The following is a 15364-nucleotide window of genomic DNA, read 5'->3' as shown; positions in this document are numbered from 1 at the left end:
GGTATTCAGCTGAGTCAGTGGCATACTCCTTTATCACATAGTCCTTCTTCTCAGAGTAGTCTCTCACATCAGAAACTTGCTCAACCTTACTCTCAGTCTTAGGTTTCCAAAGGAAACCATGTGGTTCATATCCATGCTTTAGTAGAAACTTCTCATCACCAGTGAGTTCTGTTGGTTTCTTTCTAGAATGTGCATCTTTTCTTCTTTTTATCTCACTGTTTGATGATCTTTGAGAGCCATCAAATTTGACTGATTGACTGTCTTGTCTGATTTCCACAGTCTGATAATTCTTCTTCAACAATTTCTCAGTTTTCTTAGAAGACACACTTCTTCTTACTGATTTAGTCATTTGTTTCTTTGTTTTAACATCAGTTTTCTTTTCACTCCTTGTCTCCTTTGCAAATTTCTTTTATTCTCTGTTCAAAGTTTCATTTGCACACACCTTTCCTTTTCTCAGATATATATCATACTTTTGTTTGTATAGAACAAAGTCTTGGCCATACTTTGTTCCATCTGGTACATGGAAAGGTTGGAATTTCAATCTTTTATTACATGAGTCTGTGTGATGACCATATTCATCACATTTCTTGCCCCAAACCTTTCCTTTGAATATTTCATGTTCTTTTGGCTTCTTGAACCTTTCACTTGGTCTTGGTGGATCAACTCCAATTGTCCTTTCAGACTTTAAACTGTCAAAGTCAATTGAGAAGGGAACAAACTCAGCTATTCTTATGTCACTTCTTTCCACTTTCCCTTTCACAAAAACAATTTCTCTTGTACTCAAGGATTCTTCCTTAATGTTTTCCCTTTGTCTCAATTTCCTCTTTTCATATTCTTCCATTGTTTCTACTTCACCAATGTCAAAATCTTCAATGCTTGAGAAAATAGGGTAAACTGGAATAAAGTTTTTGACATTCACATCTTCTTTTATCTTTTTCTTGCTGTTTTGCTTTATCTTATCCAATACATCCTTGCTAGGAGGCCTTACAGCATTGTAATTCACCTTCTTTCTTTCACATAAGTCAAAAGACACATGTTCTCTTTTCATTCTTTCATTCTGTTTCTTCATTTTTGGTGTGACTGGTGGGTATTTTGGAAGTTTATCAATTGTTTCTGGCTTCTTGTATCTTCTTCCTCTTTCAGCATCTTTAAGTTCCTCTTCAGTACTTTGATCACTCAAATCACTCAAGTCATCTTGATTCAAATCAATTGATTCAAGATCATCTTCAGAGACTTGAACACCAATTGACTTTTCTTCTTTCAGTTCTTTCTTCACAACAAACTCTCCTTCTTCACTGACTTCAACATTCTTGTACAAAAGTTCTTTTTTGTCTTGAAAGACATCTTTAAATTGTTGTAGATATGCATTTCTTTTCTCTTTATCAACTTTTGGCATAAAGTTGTTGTTGAATGGTGGAGGTACTGCTTTGTATTTGTCTTCTTCCTTAACTTGGTTCAGAATTCCACAGATGTTTCCAGTGGAGACCAAGTTCTTCAAGAATTCATTGTCAACTTGCAGTTTTGTGTTTAACAACTTTTCTTCTATAATCATTTTCTTCAACCCATCAATTTCAGTGGTGAATCTTTTCTGAGCTCTGTAACTGTTTACACAATCTTCCTCTAAACTTTTCATTCTTTCTTCACTCACTAGTTCACTTGCCTCATATGTATTGATGATACTTTGTTTCTTAAAACACTCACTTTCCAGCTTGCCTACTTTTGTTTTCAATTCATTGATAAGTTCATTCAAATCAACAGTAGGAGCAGAGTGTACCTGAGATGATGATCCAGTTTCTTTCTCAATTATAGCCATGAATGCCACATTTTCTCTCTTGATATCATCTGCAATGTCTTCTTCATGATTACTCCAATCAAAATTTTCTTCATGTTGTGTAGTCACTGCCACATTTCCTTGATTTCTTGGTTGATTTTGGTTGGCTGGAACAGTGTTGTTTGGAACATTTTGAGCAGCTTGAAGGTTTTGATTGTTGTTCATTTGAAAACCTTGATTCTGATGCATACTTTGATTCAGGTTATTCATTTGAGACTAAAAGTTGTTGAAGTTGGGATTATAGTTGTTGTTGAGATTGAAGTTGTTATTGAAGTTTTGGTTGTTGTTTCTTTGCTGATTTTGCTGGTATTGTTGTTGACCTCTTGGCTGTTGATTCGGGAATTGATTCATCTGATAGTTCCTTGGCAAGTTGCATTCTCTTGCAAAATGTCCTGGCTGTTGGAAATTATAGCAGATTGCCTTTGACTTGTCAAATCCAATTCTTTCATTTGGACCAGAAACTAGAGATCTACCAGTTCTATTATACAACCTCTTACTTCTCAAAGCTAACATTGCAGCTTGCCACTTCAAATCCATGTCCTCCAAATCATCAGCATCTATCTGCTCTAGATTATCTTGCACTACACTTGTGTGAATCAAATTCTTTGCAACAAATGCATTATATGACTTAGTAAATATAGACAGTAAAGCCTGTGTAACATTGCTTTGACCATGTCCTTTACCAGTATGAGGAACATTTCCACTTGGCATAGAGGCAAAATCAGTGTCATCAATCAGTTGCACATTGAATCTTTGCTGGTTTCCTTGATTACTTGTGCTACCACCAATGGAAGCCTTTGTATTGTCAGCATTATGCTCAACAGGTTCTTCAATGATAGGAATTTGTTGCTGATTCTTGGTAGTCAGATTACCCATAGGTGCAATCAATGCATTTGAAACATTGAAGCAAGGTCTTACCTCCCTTATCATTTCATTTTCTATCATTTCTATCTCTGCAGCTTGAAGAAAACACACCAACCTTTAGCTCATTGAAGTTGTGCTTTGTGAGGATGAACTTGCAGGCAGTATACCATTCCTTTGGCATAGAGTTTAGCAGCTTGGTGTTGAGATCAAAATCAGTCATGACATAATCTGTGGTTCTGTGCTCATTCACAATTCCCAGAAACCTTTCCAGAATTGATTTCAACCTTTCTCCTTCTTTATACTTGAATCTTTCTAGTTGCTGCTTCAATTTCCGCTTCTTGATGTTCTTGAGTTCAACATTTCCTTCAAACATCTCAAGAATTGCATCATACATTTCCTTGGCATTGGGATGATGTGCAACTTTGGTAAGTATTTCCCAAGACAGACCTAGCTTCAACATAGCTAAAGCCTTTTCATCGACCTTTCTCATCCTTTCTCTCACAGCAGCAGTTGCTTGCGGATTTGCACCTTCTTCAACAGTAGCTTGTGGACCATTCTTGATGGAATTCCACATATCAACATCATTGTAGCAAACGGCTGCTTCAAAGAGTACTTTCCATTTGGTAAAGTTTTCCTGTTCATACAACCTTGGTATCTTGTTAGTAGACACCTCTTGTTCCTCATAACCAGAAATTTTGAAAAAAAAAATCAGTTTCTTTGTAAAAACAGAGTTTCAAAATAATCAGATCTGAAAACAGAATGCTCAGATCTGATGTTTCTGATGTGATTAGAACAAGATTTAGATATAAATATTAGAACTTTAATTGAAATAAGGAAGAGAAAACACCGGTAGATTGTAGATCTGGAAGAAAAATGAAAACAGGGCTGCTGACGTCACAAATCAATGGAACAGTGGTCTGCTTACGTCATTCTTCTTCAAATCTTCAATCAGCAACAATCTTTCCAAAATAGCAGTAATTAGCTCTGATACCACTTGTCAGGCCCCTTGATTTCAGCTGGATCTTACTTTGTCATGTCATAACTCTCACAGATTAATGTGCCGACAAGAGAGTTAATGACGAGTTTCTATATTTAGAAAGATTAATGTTTGTTAAAGGCGGAATCAATAACAAACAGGGTAGTTGCAATGAATAATCAAAGGTAGAAAGCACACACATGATTCACTCAAAAGATTTCCATCTATATAATTTTCATCATACAAAGTGGATAATCGATTTAGGGTTTTAGGAATCCTTGGACAACCGTCACACGATATTCTCTCTCAATAAATGTGTTTGTCTATCCTTATCCGTGAATATCGTGTCGTGTGTATGTCTGTCTCTCTCTTCTGGCGGCTTGCCCTAAACATTCTATTTATAGGCCTGCCAACCTAGGTCAGCTGTCATTCCTTCTATAAACCCTAAATACAACATACATATTCAAATTACATATTCAAAATAAACTAAGTGTAAAACAAGTATTCTGGGTAGGCTTTTCATAAATCTTCAATTTCCGAGTACGCTGTGTACTCTGCCATCCTTCAGGACTTGGTAACATAGAAGTATTCCTGGGATCAGTTTCCGAGTAGACTTTGCTTGAAGAGTCCGGGTAGACTTCAGTCTTCTTGACTTCGCCAGACTTTGCCCGACAAACCCTTACGAGCAACCTTGTTCTTTAATGATCCATTTCAACTTTTTGCTAAAATAACTTATTAGCAAAGTGTACTCGGGAGAATAATACCTTGCTTGAGTTGAACCTTGCCCGATGTTAATTAGAGATATTCCATTTTCATCAAGCCTACTTGGACCATATTTATTAATGAATACCTTGCCCGGTCTTCCAATCACTTGGCTTCTTGGACTTGGTTAACCAAACCTTAATAGGAAGAGTAATATACTTGGCTCTGAAGAACAAACTTGCTTGATAAAGTGAACCTTACCCGGATTTACATAAACTAGTGTACCTTGCCCGACAATGAACTAATTTGCAAACCCTGCTCGGATATCCACTAAAGAAGACTTCTTGAAGTAAACCTTGCCCGATAGACAAAATATCATACCCGACTAAGTAAAACCTTGCTCGGATGTCTAAGGTGTGCCCGGATCCATACTTAGCGAATTCTGAGGAGGTTGAGAAGATACCAATCTTCCATATACTTCATTCTGGTCAAATCTTTGACTCAACAATCTCCCCCCTTAGGTCAATTGTTTGACTCAACATAACCGAGACATGCATACATTGTGTACTATGCTCAACAACTGACTATATACAACTCGATAACGAACTGGATTTCATCACACATGGTAAAAATATAATGAAGGTCAAGGCTGCAATGGTGTGTAATGTCTGCTTTTAGCAAATAAACAGGAATGAGGTCCAAACGGGCTCCTAGGATGATAATGTCGGGTAAGGAAATTTATTTAGTGGAGGAAAAGTGTATGTAAAGGTTTTCTAAAGTCCTAATCTCCATACAGGTGGTGGTATTAAGATCTCGATAAGCATGTGACAAGCAAGTTCTAACTCTATAAAACATATCGGTTTCCCTCAATCAATAGTGTAAGACATGTTTTATATCTATTATATAATATGTGTATTAAGTATAGGAGCCATCTCACAATATCTCTGGAATAATGGGCTGCTGATATGAAACATGTATACCCGTCCCCTTGACTCGTTATCCCCGCCTAAACGACCCCATTTTCAACTTCTCTTTTTGAAAACATTTGTGAGTAAAACTATCGAGAAGCTGAAAAACCAACCATGACCAGAAACCTATAACTTGGAATTAATGGCAATAATTAACAATTAACAACTTTGGTCTCCGAACACTCTTCGAGGTACTGTCGGGCTAAAATTTTCAAATTTCTCTCATCCCCACACTTGAGGTTTACATTGTCCTCAATGTTAAAATATATAAACAATTAATGAACATTTGAGGGACGGCGTTGAAATTGACTTTTTAACAATTTAAAACTCGGGGCTCTAATGTGATGGTTCTACTCGCAATTATAATATTACACTTCTAACACTTAAAATTAAAAATAACAAAATAGATTATGAAACTGAAATCACCTGATATAAATGACCATGCAATGCAAAAATGAGGCTCGCGAACTCTCGTAAACACTCGTATACACTCGTCTCAACCAATTACCAAAACTGACAACCGAACCTGCAAAATCTCGAGACATGTAGAAGCAAGCTTCTCACAAGTGTAAAACATAGGTCTTTTAAGAGTTATAAAAATGATTTTATGTTAATTTTATTAAAACAATTACCGAGCCTAATTAATTCGTTTCATCATAAATTTTGTTAAACAAGTTAAAAACGTTAAAAGACCTAACTCACTTTAGTAGGAATCACGATTGCATTTAGCGTATGCAACAAGCCGATTAAACCCCCCGATAGCCCGGGTGGATGAGTGAGGTATCGTGAGGGTTTATAGTGAACTACACGCACAAAGTTTCAAATACAACACAATATACAATAAATCAAAATACAACAAATAATAACTAAAATGAAAACAAATTTTAAAGATACTTAAAAACCCCGGGTTACCTCCCGGTAAGCACTGAATTGATGTCTACAGCTCGACAATACCTGAATTCCTCATGGTGGTCGAAGTGCACACTTACCCATCGAGTTTCCAATATACGCTCGGTAGCTTACATGCCAAGTCCATAACCGCTTACAGTGATTGACATGCTACTTGAATGATTATTGTGAGGCCACTTCTTTATTATTTGCCCAATGTCTTGCAAGCTTACTTTCTTTTTATTCTTTACCAAGCCTTCATCCCCACACTTGTTGTTTGGAATAATAAGTACTGGAGAAGGCATATGATTCACATTGGCTACCTTGGGCTCTTCATACTCTGGAGGAGTTGTATCTTCTACTTGAATCCCACTTTCACTTTCTTGCTTTGGAAGATCAACAACCTCATTCTCTTCTTCACCATCAGACACAGTACCACTAGCCAACTCCTCTTGGTTTCGTTTGATTTCAGTTTTGTCCCCAATATTCGGATTGAGCGAGGCCAAAATTCTTTCATGTCTTAGCTCATATTCCTTTTCTTCTTCCATCATTTGTATCTTATGTTCCATTAACGTGTTCATGATGGCATCGAGCTTAGAGTGCAGAATATTTTGTTGGTCTTCATAATCATCTTCTTCTTGAGAATATTCATAATCATCTTCTTCATGAGAATATTCATAATCATTCTCATCCCTGTCTGGTTCAGTGTGTATAATCTCTTTATTAATATGATTGGTCCACTTAGCCTCGAGAGATTTCCTTTGTTGTTCTGCTTCCTTGTTATGCTCAACCATAATATTTATCAATTTGTCGAGTTTGGATTCCACCATCTCTTAGTAACTTGAGAAACAGGGTGTCTCCGGTTCATAGATGTCATAATACGGCTATTGATCATATTGGCCATCCATGTCTGATTGATAATCTTCATCATAATTTGGTGATGTGTGTTGTTTAGAGTGTGAATAATATGACGAAATCTCTTTATCCTCATAGCATGTCGTCATATATCTTCGCCCATGGCAACGCTCTTGCCGATTTTATGCAAAAACTGGACAATCCCGATAGTGATACGAGCCTTCACAATAACAAAAATCCCCATAATTGTTCATAGTGACAGTTGCGTGCTCGGGTTTCGGGATGGGTTTTGGTTTTGACCCATAAGCGGTGACTGTCTACCCGAGTGGCAGATGTGTAAAAAGCTGTTACCTACACAAACAACACACCCTGTGTAAAATGGAAATATAAAATAAAAATAAATAATAAAAATAAAAATAAAAATTACTAAACTAAACTAAAATGAACAAAGAAATCAAATAACACGAAAACACTAAGCGCATTAACTCCCCGGCAACGGCGCCATTTTGATGACCGTCGTTTGAGTCATGTAAAAACCTAATTAACCTAAGTAGCTAGGATAAGTAAGGTATCGTATCCACCATGAGTATGTGGTCAATGCAAATCGTGTAACAAGTTCAATGTTATGAAGTAATAAAGTGTAGTGCTGATCACACAAGCAAATAAGAATGAGTTTTAATACTGATTAAACAACTTCACAAATTCAAACAATTAACAAAAGCAAATCACACCCGGAGTTCAAGAATGAAAACAAACAGTAATTACATGCAACCTAACAGATTAACTATTTCTGATTAACACAGACTTATTAACGAGCTAAACCTTAGGCATCAACAATCACTAACACACGGTACTGGTTATCAAACAGTCCCTGCCAGTATGACTCAACTAAGGGCAATTTTATGCTTCTTTGTATTCAACTAGTCAAAGCAATCCTATGAGCAATTATTATAGCAACCGACAAACTAATCGTTCTGATCAACGTAAACCTAAACCGACCGAATGCACAACAATACTAAATATCAATACTCATAGATTAATCATCAACAGTTACAAAGTACGTGTTCTTAATACATGAGAAAACTGAAAGTAATACAAACTTTACATCCCGGATATGATTCGAGAAGACTAGCCGAGCATCGTCATCGATAGATCTTCAATTATGATGAGGAAGGCCATTAGGGTTGATCAAGAGATGATTGGTAGCCCTGGAATTCACCCAAAATCTCCTAACAGCTGCTGCTGGTCGTCAATACTGATTAGGGTTCGTCAAATAGAAGATATATGTCAAAACCTGATTTTTCCCGTTTTTTATGTCCATAGCAATACGCGATGGCCATAAACTCATGCCATCGCATATCGCGACCTAAGAAAACCTCATATTTGGATTTCTCTCGTCGAGAAACCCAAAATATATATATTATGGCTCCCGTAACTCGTTTTCTAGCCCAGGATATGCTCGTTTTACTTCATGGTTGCATTTTGACAACCCATCTTGTTCAGTTTTAGCATCGGCTTATGATTTCTCATCCATACTCTTCCCGAATCCTTGTAACACTTCCCAAGACATCAAATCATGCTTCGGTCTTCCCGAGATATCATTCCATGCTCGTACAGGTCTCTCATTTAGCATCTTTAACGATCAATGACCTGAAATACAAAAGCACATATGAAGTACCAAAGTTCTAACAGTATACTCAATAAAACTACATAATTAATACACTAATATATATACAAAATACCCGACCATCAACGCAGGTGAGTAGGATGAGGCAGCTAGCTTGAGGATGACACATGGTAGAAGAATAAGAAGCTTGCATCTGAAGACCGTGATGTATTTATTTAATGATGTTTATGTTTGAAAGACAAAATATGTTAATTGAGACAAGTTTCTGTAATGATTTGAAATGCGTATTGAAGTTTTAATATTCTGCGAAAGTTTTTAACTAACTCTGATATTTAAAACTGTGTTTATGAGTAAATCCAACGTCCAAAGTAGGGTACCGGTAACGGGGCCTTACAAGTTGGTATCGGAGCAAACTTCGAGAGATTTAAGCATCCTACATGCTTAGACTTGAACGTAGAATGGGATTAAAGTAAGAAAAGAAAGATGATGTCCGTTCAAGATAGCCATGTGTCACTCAAGCAAGCTCAGTAAGGGTAAAGTGTATGGTAAAATAATGTATGTTAATGTTAGCTTAATTGCTAAAAAAAGGATACGTGAATGTTAGGGATAGGATAAATTAATTGTTTGATTGATTAACTGTTTAAAGGTAGAACTCATCACAAATAGACTCATAAAGGGAAGTGTATAGGACAGGGAAAGTAACGTGATCAGCTAATCACAGCTGGCCACCGTTATTACCTGTTAGCCTTACTCTCCTTGTACTAAATAGTTCATTGATTCATGACGTTTGTGTTTTCCCTTACAGAATAAGATGGCTAGAGCTAGGGAAGTTGTTGGAATAGGAGGTCGCACTGGATGTCGTGGCAGGCCACGCATTGTCCGACAACCTTCTGTAGAACCAGCTTCTTACAGATGGGAAGAATGAAAAGCAGCTGGGCAAAACCCAAGCAACAACGAAGGGTATCAACTTGACCCTGCGGTTCAAGCAGCCGTTGTTCAAGCTGTAGCCGCTGATGTGAAGAACTTATGTCCCGACAGGTCTGCTAAAAGCCATGGAAGAACTGCTGAAGGGTCAGGAGAGAAGGGTAAGAAAGATAATGAAAGAGAGAAGGGCGACTCGAGTGTGGTTAACTCGGTGAAGGTTGATGATAGGAAGAGAGGCCAACGTGGGTGCAATTCCAAGTCATTCTAAGGTTGCGACCCGCCGAATCTAACTGGTTTGGGACACGCAATCGCTACATGATGTACGTAAAATTATACATCTTTTTAGCATCAAATAATCTCTAAAAACTGCAACTTCTATCAAATAACATAGCACATAAGACTACTTATCATAATAAAATACGATTTCAGGTAAAACCAAGCCCCAAACGAATAAACAAGCGAAAAGACGAAGAAAAACGGAAGAAAACATAAGAAAATCAAGAAACATGCCCCCATGCTCCAAGAAACACGCCCCCATGCTTTTGAACACCAGAAAAGACAAAAATCTACAAGAAAAGACAAATACTGGGAACAAAGGCACGGGACCGTGCCTCTTGACCACGGGGCAGTGGTCACCTTCAACAAAAAGACAAAAAAGTTTTAGCACATGTCAATAAAAGCACGGCGGCGTGCCTACCTAAGCAAGGGGCCGTGCTTCACCCTCCAAACTGCCTATAAATAGTGGCTCGTGTTGCACTCATTTGGTGTGCCTTGAAGAGAATTCTATACGGGTTTCACTTATAAAAACACCCACTAACACTCATATTGAAGATCTAGTGAAGAGTTTGAAGGCTTGGAGGTCATCATCATCAACCATCATCATCATCCATCCACCATCATCATTAAGAAGGAAGATTCATCCACATTTGCTTAGATTTTTCTAGTTTAATCATGTGTTTGTTATCATCATCTACTCTAATGTTCATAACCATGCTCATTATGAGCTAAACTCCATTTACCATCTAAAATCTATGAAGAAGCTTTGTTTTACTTGATGATTATATAAAACATGTGGTTTAGTTTAGTAAAGTACATGGTTATCTTGAAATTATCTTTTGATGTGAAATGTTTCACCATCTTAATTCAACAATTCAAAGTTGGTGATTGACAATCATTCATGATCGATTCGTGTTCTTGAAAGATAGAAATACTTTGATAATTTATCGAAACATGGATCCTTATATTGTACTTAGAAATAATGAGATATAAGTTATGATCTATTTCTCTAGTTTTGGTAATTCTGAAATTACATTGTTAACACGATTGCTTAGGTTATCATGCTAGTTAAAGAAATCATATGTTAACGGAATGTGTAATTATAACCTACTTAAATCAACCAAGGGGAGGTTGTGTGACTAAACTATAACCACCCGAAGTTGTTAGAATTGGTATTTGAGAAATCGAAGTCAATCACAATCTTTCTAATTTACTAAACTACTTGCCAAATCAAATTGACATTTTCGTGGTAGCATGACTTTAGGAAAGGATCAATTTTGAAATGCGCATGCTACTTTCTTTTATGCCATAGGATATGCTCACTTAGAAATGAGGGGCTATTCTACCAAATATTATTACGGCAAGTTTATCGCATGTTTGCTTTATAATCATCAAGGATAAATGGAGCGGATTCTTGATCTTAGATGGTAACCTTCATATAATTGAAATACTTGTTTAGAATTTCTTGTCTTGGTCACCTACATATTATATATAAGTATTTATATTTTATAAAAGTTCAAAAATTAACCCCAAAATGATTAAAACACCCGATTAAAGTAAAACGATTTGTTATTAGAAACATTTGTGTCCACGGATCGATACTTGGTTCTTACCAATACTATTTTACATACACGATTGGTACACTTGCCTATTTTGTGTATGTTTAGTCCTTGTAGAAATCACTTTTATAAATTTAAAACACGATCTTGTGCAAGAAGATAATCATCCCATCTTTTAAATTTCACCACACGCACAACACACATCACTACTCTCCAATGGATAACCGCTATGGACAAGGTTATCCGAATTAGTGAATGCCGTCCCGAGCAAGCTGTGGGTTATGCTACTCAATCATTTGGTGATGAACCAATGTACTGGTGGGAGTCGGCTGAGCGGAGGAAGAGTCAATAAGAGATTAATGCGATGAGGTGGGATGACTTGAAGGAATTGGTAATGAAGAGGTTCTGTGCTGATGCCGAAGTCGAGAAGGCAGAGATGAAGTTCCTAAACTTGAAAGCTGGTAAGATGACACACCGCGGGTATACCACCGAATTCAACCGAATGTAAAGATTGGTTCCTAATATGGTTAACACCGAGGCCAAAAGAATCAATTGATATGTGAGAGGACTGCCACAGAACGTCCGCACGCTAGTCAAGGCGAATGAACTTGCTACGTTTGACTCAGATGTGGAACTCGCTGAGATGGTTTATGAAGACTTCGCAGTGGAAGACGTTGTGGTGGTGGAAGAGAAGAGGGAGAAGAAGTGGGTCAATCATGCTAAACGACCCGGTACTCAGTTGTTGAACGCTAAGGACAAGAAGCTAAGCGTGTGGGAAAAGAAGTTGTGCAAGACTTGTGGCAAGATATACGGTGGTGAGTGAAGATGGGTAAGGGTTCAGACATTTGTTATAAGTGTGGAAAGAGTCATGCTGGTGAGTGCAAGTTTGGTACGAATGCTTGTTACAAGTGTGGAAAGGTGGGACATTATACTCTAGATTGTACCGCAAAGTCCGCCTGTTACAAGTGCACTTGGTAAGACATGTCATTTTGCTAGAGAATGCACTGAGGGTGAAACTGGAGGAAGTGGGAAGATTGATACTGAACAAGCTAGGCCAAAGACCAGAGCCTACATGTCGACTCAAAAACAGGCCAAGCAGATCCCAGACGTCGTAACAGGTACGTTTCTAGTAAACGGTATTTCCGCTTCTGTGTTATTTGATTCAGGTGCGAATAAAAGTTTTGTAGCTGCAACGTTTAGTGAATTAGCTAAATTGAAATGTTGCCGAGTGTCTGAAACTTTTATAGTAGAAACCGTCAGTGACACCTCGGTTAAAATAATGAAAATGGTTAAGGACTGTCAGATAGAGTTACAGGGACATGAGTTCCCTGTTACCTTGTATGTTATGGCCTTAGAGGGTTCGATGTGGTTTTGGGAATTGATTGGTTATCTGAGTTTGAAGCTTAGATAGTGTGTAAGAGTAGGATAATAAGGTTAAAGTCTTTGGATGGTAGTTAAGCCCTTTCGATGATAAACTCCGAAGGTTTGTTACGACGAGGGTGCGGTGCCTACCTGGCGTATGTTGTCAACGCTACGACCGAGACGAAAGAAATGACAGATGCTCCTATCGTGTGCGACTACCCGGAAGTTTTAATTTAATCATTGTCTATAGTTGTACAAATATTTAACTTTTATTTTGTTTTATTTTTACTAACTATTAAACTATATAATTTTATGGCTAGCCTAAGTTTAACCTTTATTTACCTAACTTTTACTTTAGCTTAATTAACTTAGACTTTAGTTTTAAAATAGCTTAGCCTAACTCGTAGTTTAACTTCAACTAACCTTTAGTTTAACTTTAGTTAACTTTTACTATAGTTTTAACTTTGATTTAATCCCATGTAGTACACTTGCCAATTTTGTGTGTGTTTAGTCCTTGTAGAAATTACTTTTATAAATTTAAAACACGATCTTGTGCAAAAAGCTAATCGTCCCATCTTTTATATTTCACCACAAGCACAGCACACATCAAGTTTTTGGCACCGTTTCCGGGGGACACGGTACGTTTCTAAGAACGATCCAAGCTTTAATTTAATCATTTTCTATAATTGTACAAATTTTTAACTTTTATTTTGTTTTATTTTTACTAACTATTAAACTATATAATTTTACGGCTAGCCTAAGTTTAACCTTTATTTACCTAACTTTTACTTTAGCTTAATTAACTTAGACTTTAGTTTTAAAATAGCTTAGCCTAACTCGTAGTTTAACTTGAACTAACCTTTAGTTTAACTTTAGCTAAATTTTACTTTAGTTTTAACTTTGATTTAATCCCATGTATGTCCTCTACTTTCGAGCCTGAGCATGTCTCTCCAATTTCTGAACCGGAACGAATCTTTTGTCGACGAGCACGTAAACGGACTTCAGAAACCGCCGAAACAATCAAAGACGAATCGGTACACGCCACCACATCATAAGAAAATCAAACCAAAGAAATGATGGTGGCCCAGAACAATGAGCCGAACATGAGCCAATATGCCAAGCCAACTCTCGAAGGCTACGGCAATGGAGTGGCTCCACCCAAAATCACCGAAAATTTCGAAATCAAATCAAGCACCATTCACATGGTGCAAAATTCAGTTCAATTTCATGGTCTCCTTGACGAAGACCCTCTTTCTCATATATCTTGATTCTTACGAATCTGCGGAACCTTTAAAATTCAAAACTGTTCAAGCGATCAAATCAAACTCAAACTCTTTCCTTTCTCTCTAAGGGAACAGATGGTTGAACAGTTTCAAACTCAAACTCAAACTCTTTCCTTGACGAAGACCCTCTTTCTCATATATCTTGATTCTTACGAATGGATAGAATCTCTTTTCTCTAGTTCCATTACCACATGGGACCAGATGGTTGAACAGTTTCTCCTCAAATATTTTCCGCCTGATAAAACTGCCAAATACCGAGCCAGCATTACCGGATTCCGGACCGATGATGATGAATCGTTACACGCAGCATGGGAAAGATACAAAAGTCTTCTGAGAAGATGCACACATCATTGACTGAGTGTATGGTTGCAAGTGCCAACTTTCTTTGACGCACAATCCAGCCAAAACATAGAGGCCGTCGACCAAATCGTCGGTGGAGACCTGGGATCCAAATCACCTAACGAAGCATTTTAGGTCCTGGAAAAAGCAGCAAAGAAAATTTTTGCTTACAACCCATCAATATCTACACCAACCCATAAAGGAATACACCATGTCGATTCCAACACTCGTGTCACAGCAAAGCTTGAAGCCCTTTCTAAAAAAAACGAACAACTTCAAGTTGAGTTATCAAAAACCAGACTCACCTGTGACACTTGTGGAGGAAGTCATAAGACAAGTGACTGTAAACAAGTCATCATGGTTATGGAAGAAGTTGACTTCATTGCTCGACAGAATAACGTTTTCAGCAATAAGTACAATAATCCAGGATGGAGAAACCACCCGAATTTCAGCTGGAAAGACGAAGGTAACACTCAACCCGTACCCGGATTCGAGAAATGACCGATGAATCAATCCTTCCAATCAAAAACCCAATTTCAAGATCAAAGTTCCAGTAGCCACCAAAACCCGAGCTACTCAAAGATTGAAGAGATGTTGATCCAAATTATGACGAAAACAAATGAAGCAGAAAAGAAGGCCGACTCAAGAGTTGTTGATATCAAATGAGTATTGTTAAAACATGAAGCCGACCTAAAAAGTCAACAAGCATCATTACAGAATCTAGAAACCCAAATCGGACAAATTGCCCAACAATTATCCGAAAGACCACCCGAAACTCTTCCAAGAAACACAATCACCAACCCGAATACGACAACTAACGCTGTTACACTCAGAAGCGGTACAACCACTGTTGCCTCACCAACTTCAGAATCAGCTACGGAAAAGGAATCCCCTAATAAAACGCAGGAAA

Source organism: Bidens hawaiensis, unplaced genomic scaffold (genome assembly GCF_021521415.1).
Source record: "Bidens hawaiensis isolate Kalapana, Puna unplaced genomic scaffold, B.hawaiensis_p1.1 tig00022530_1, whole genome shotgun sequence".
Lineage (NCBI taxonomy): Eukaryota > Viridiplantae > Streptophyta > Magnoliopsida > Asterales > Asteraceae > Bidens > Bidens hawaiensis.
This window is presented reverse-complemented; position numbering follows the sequence as displayed.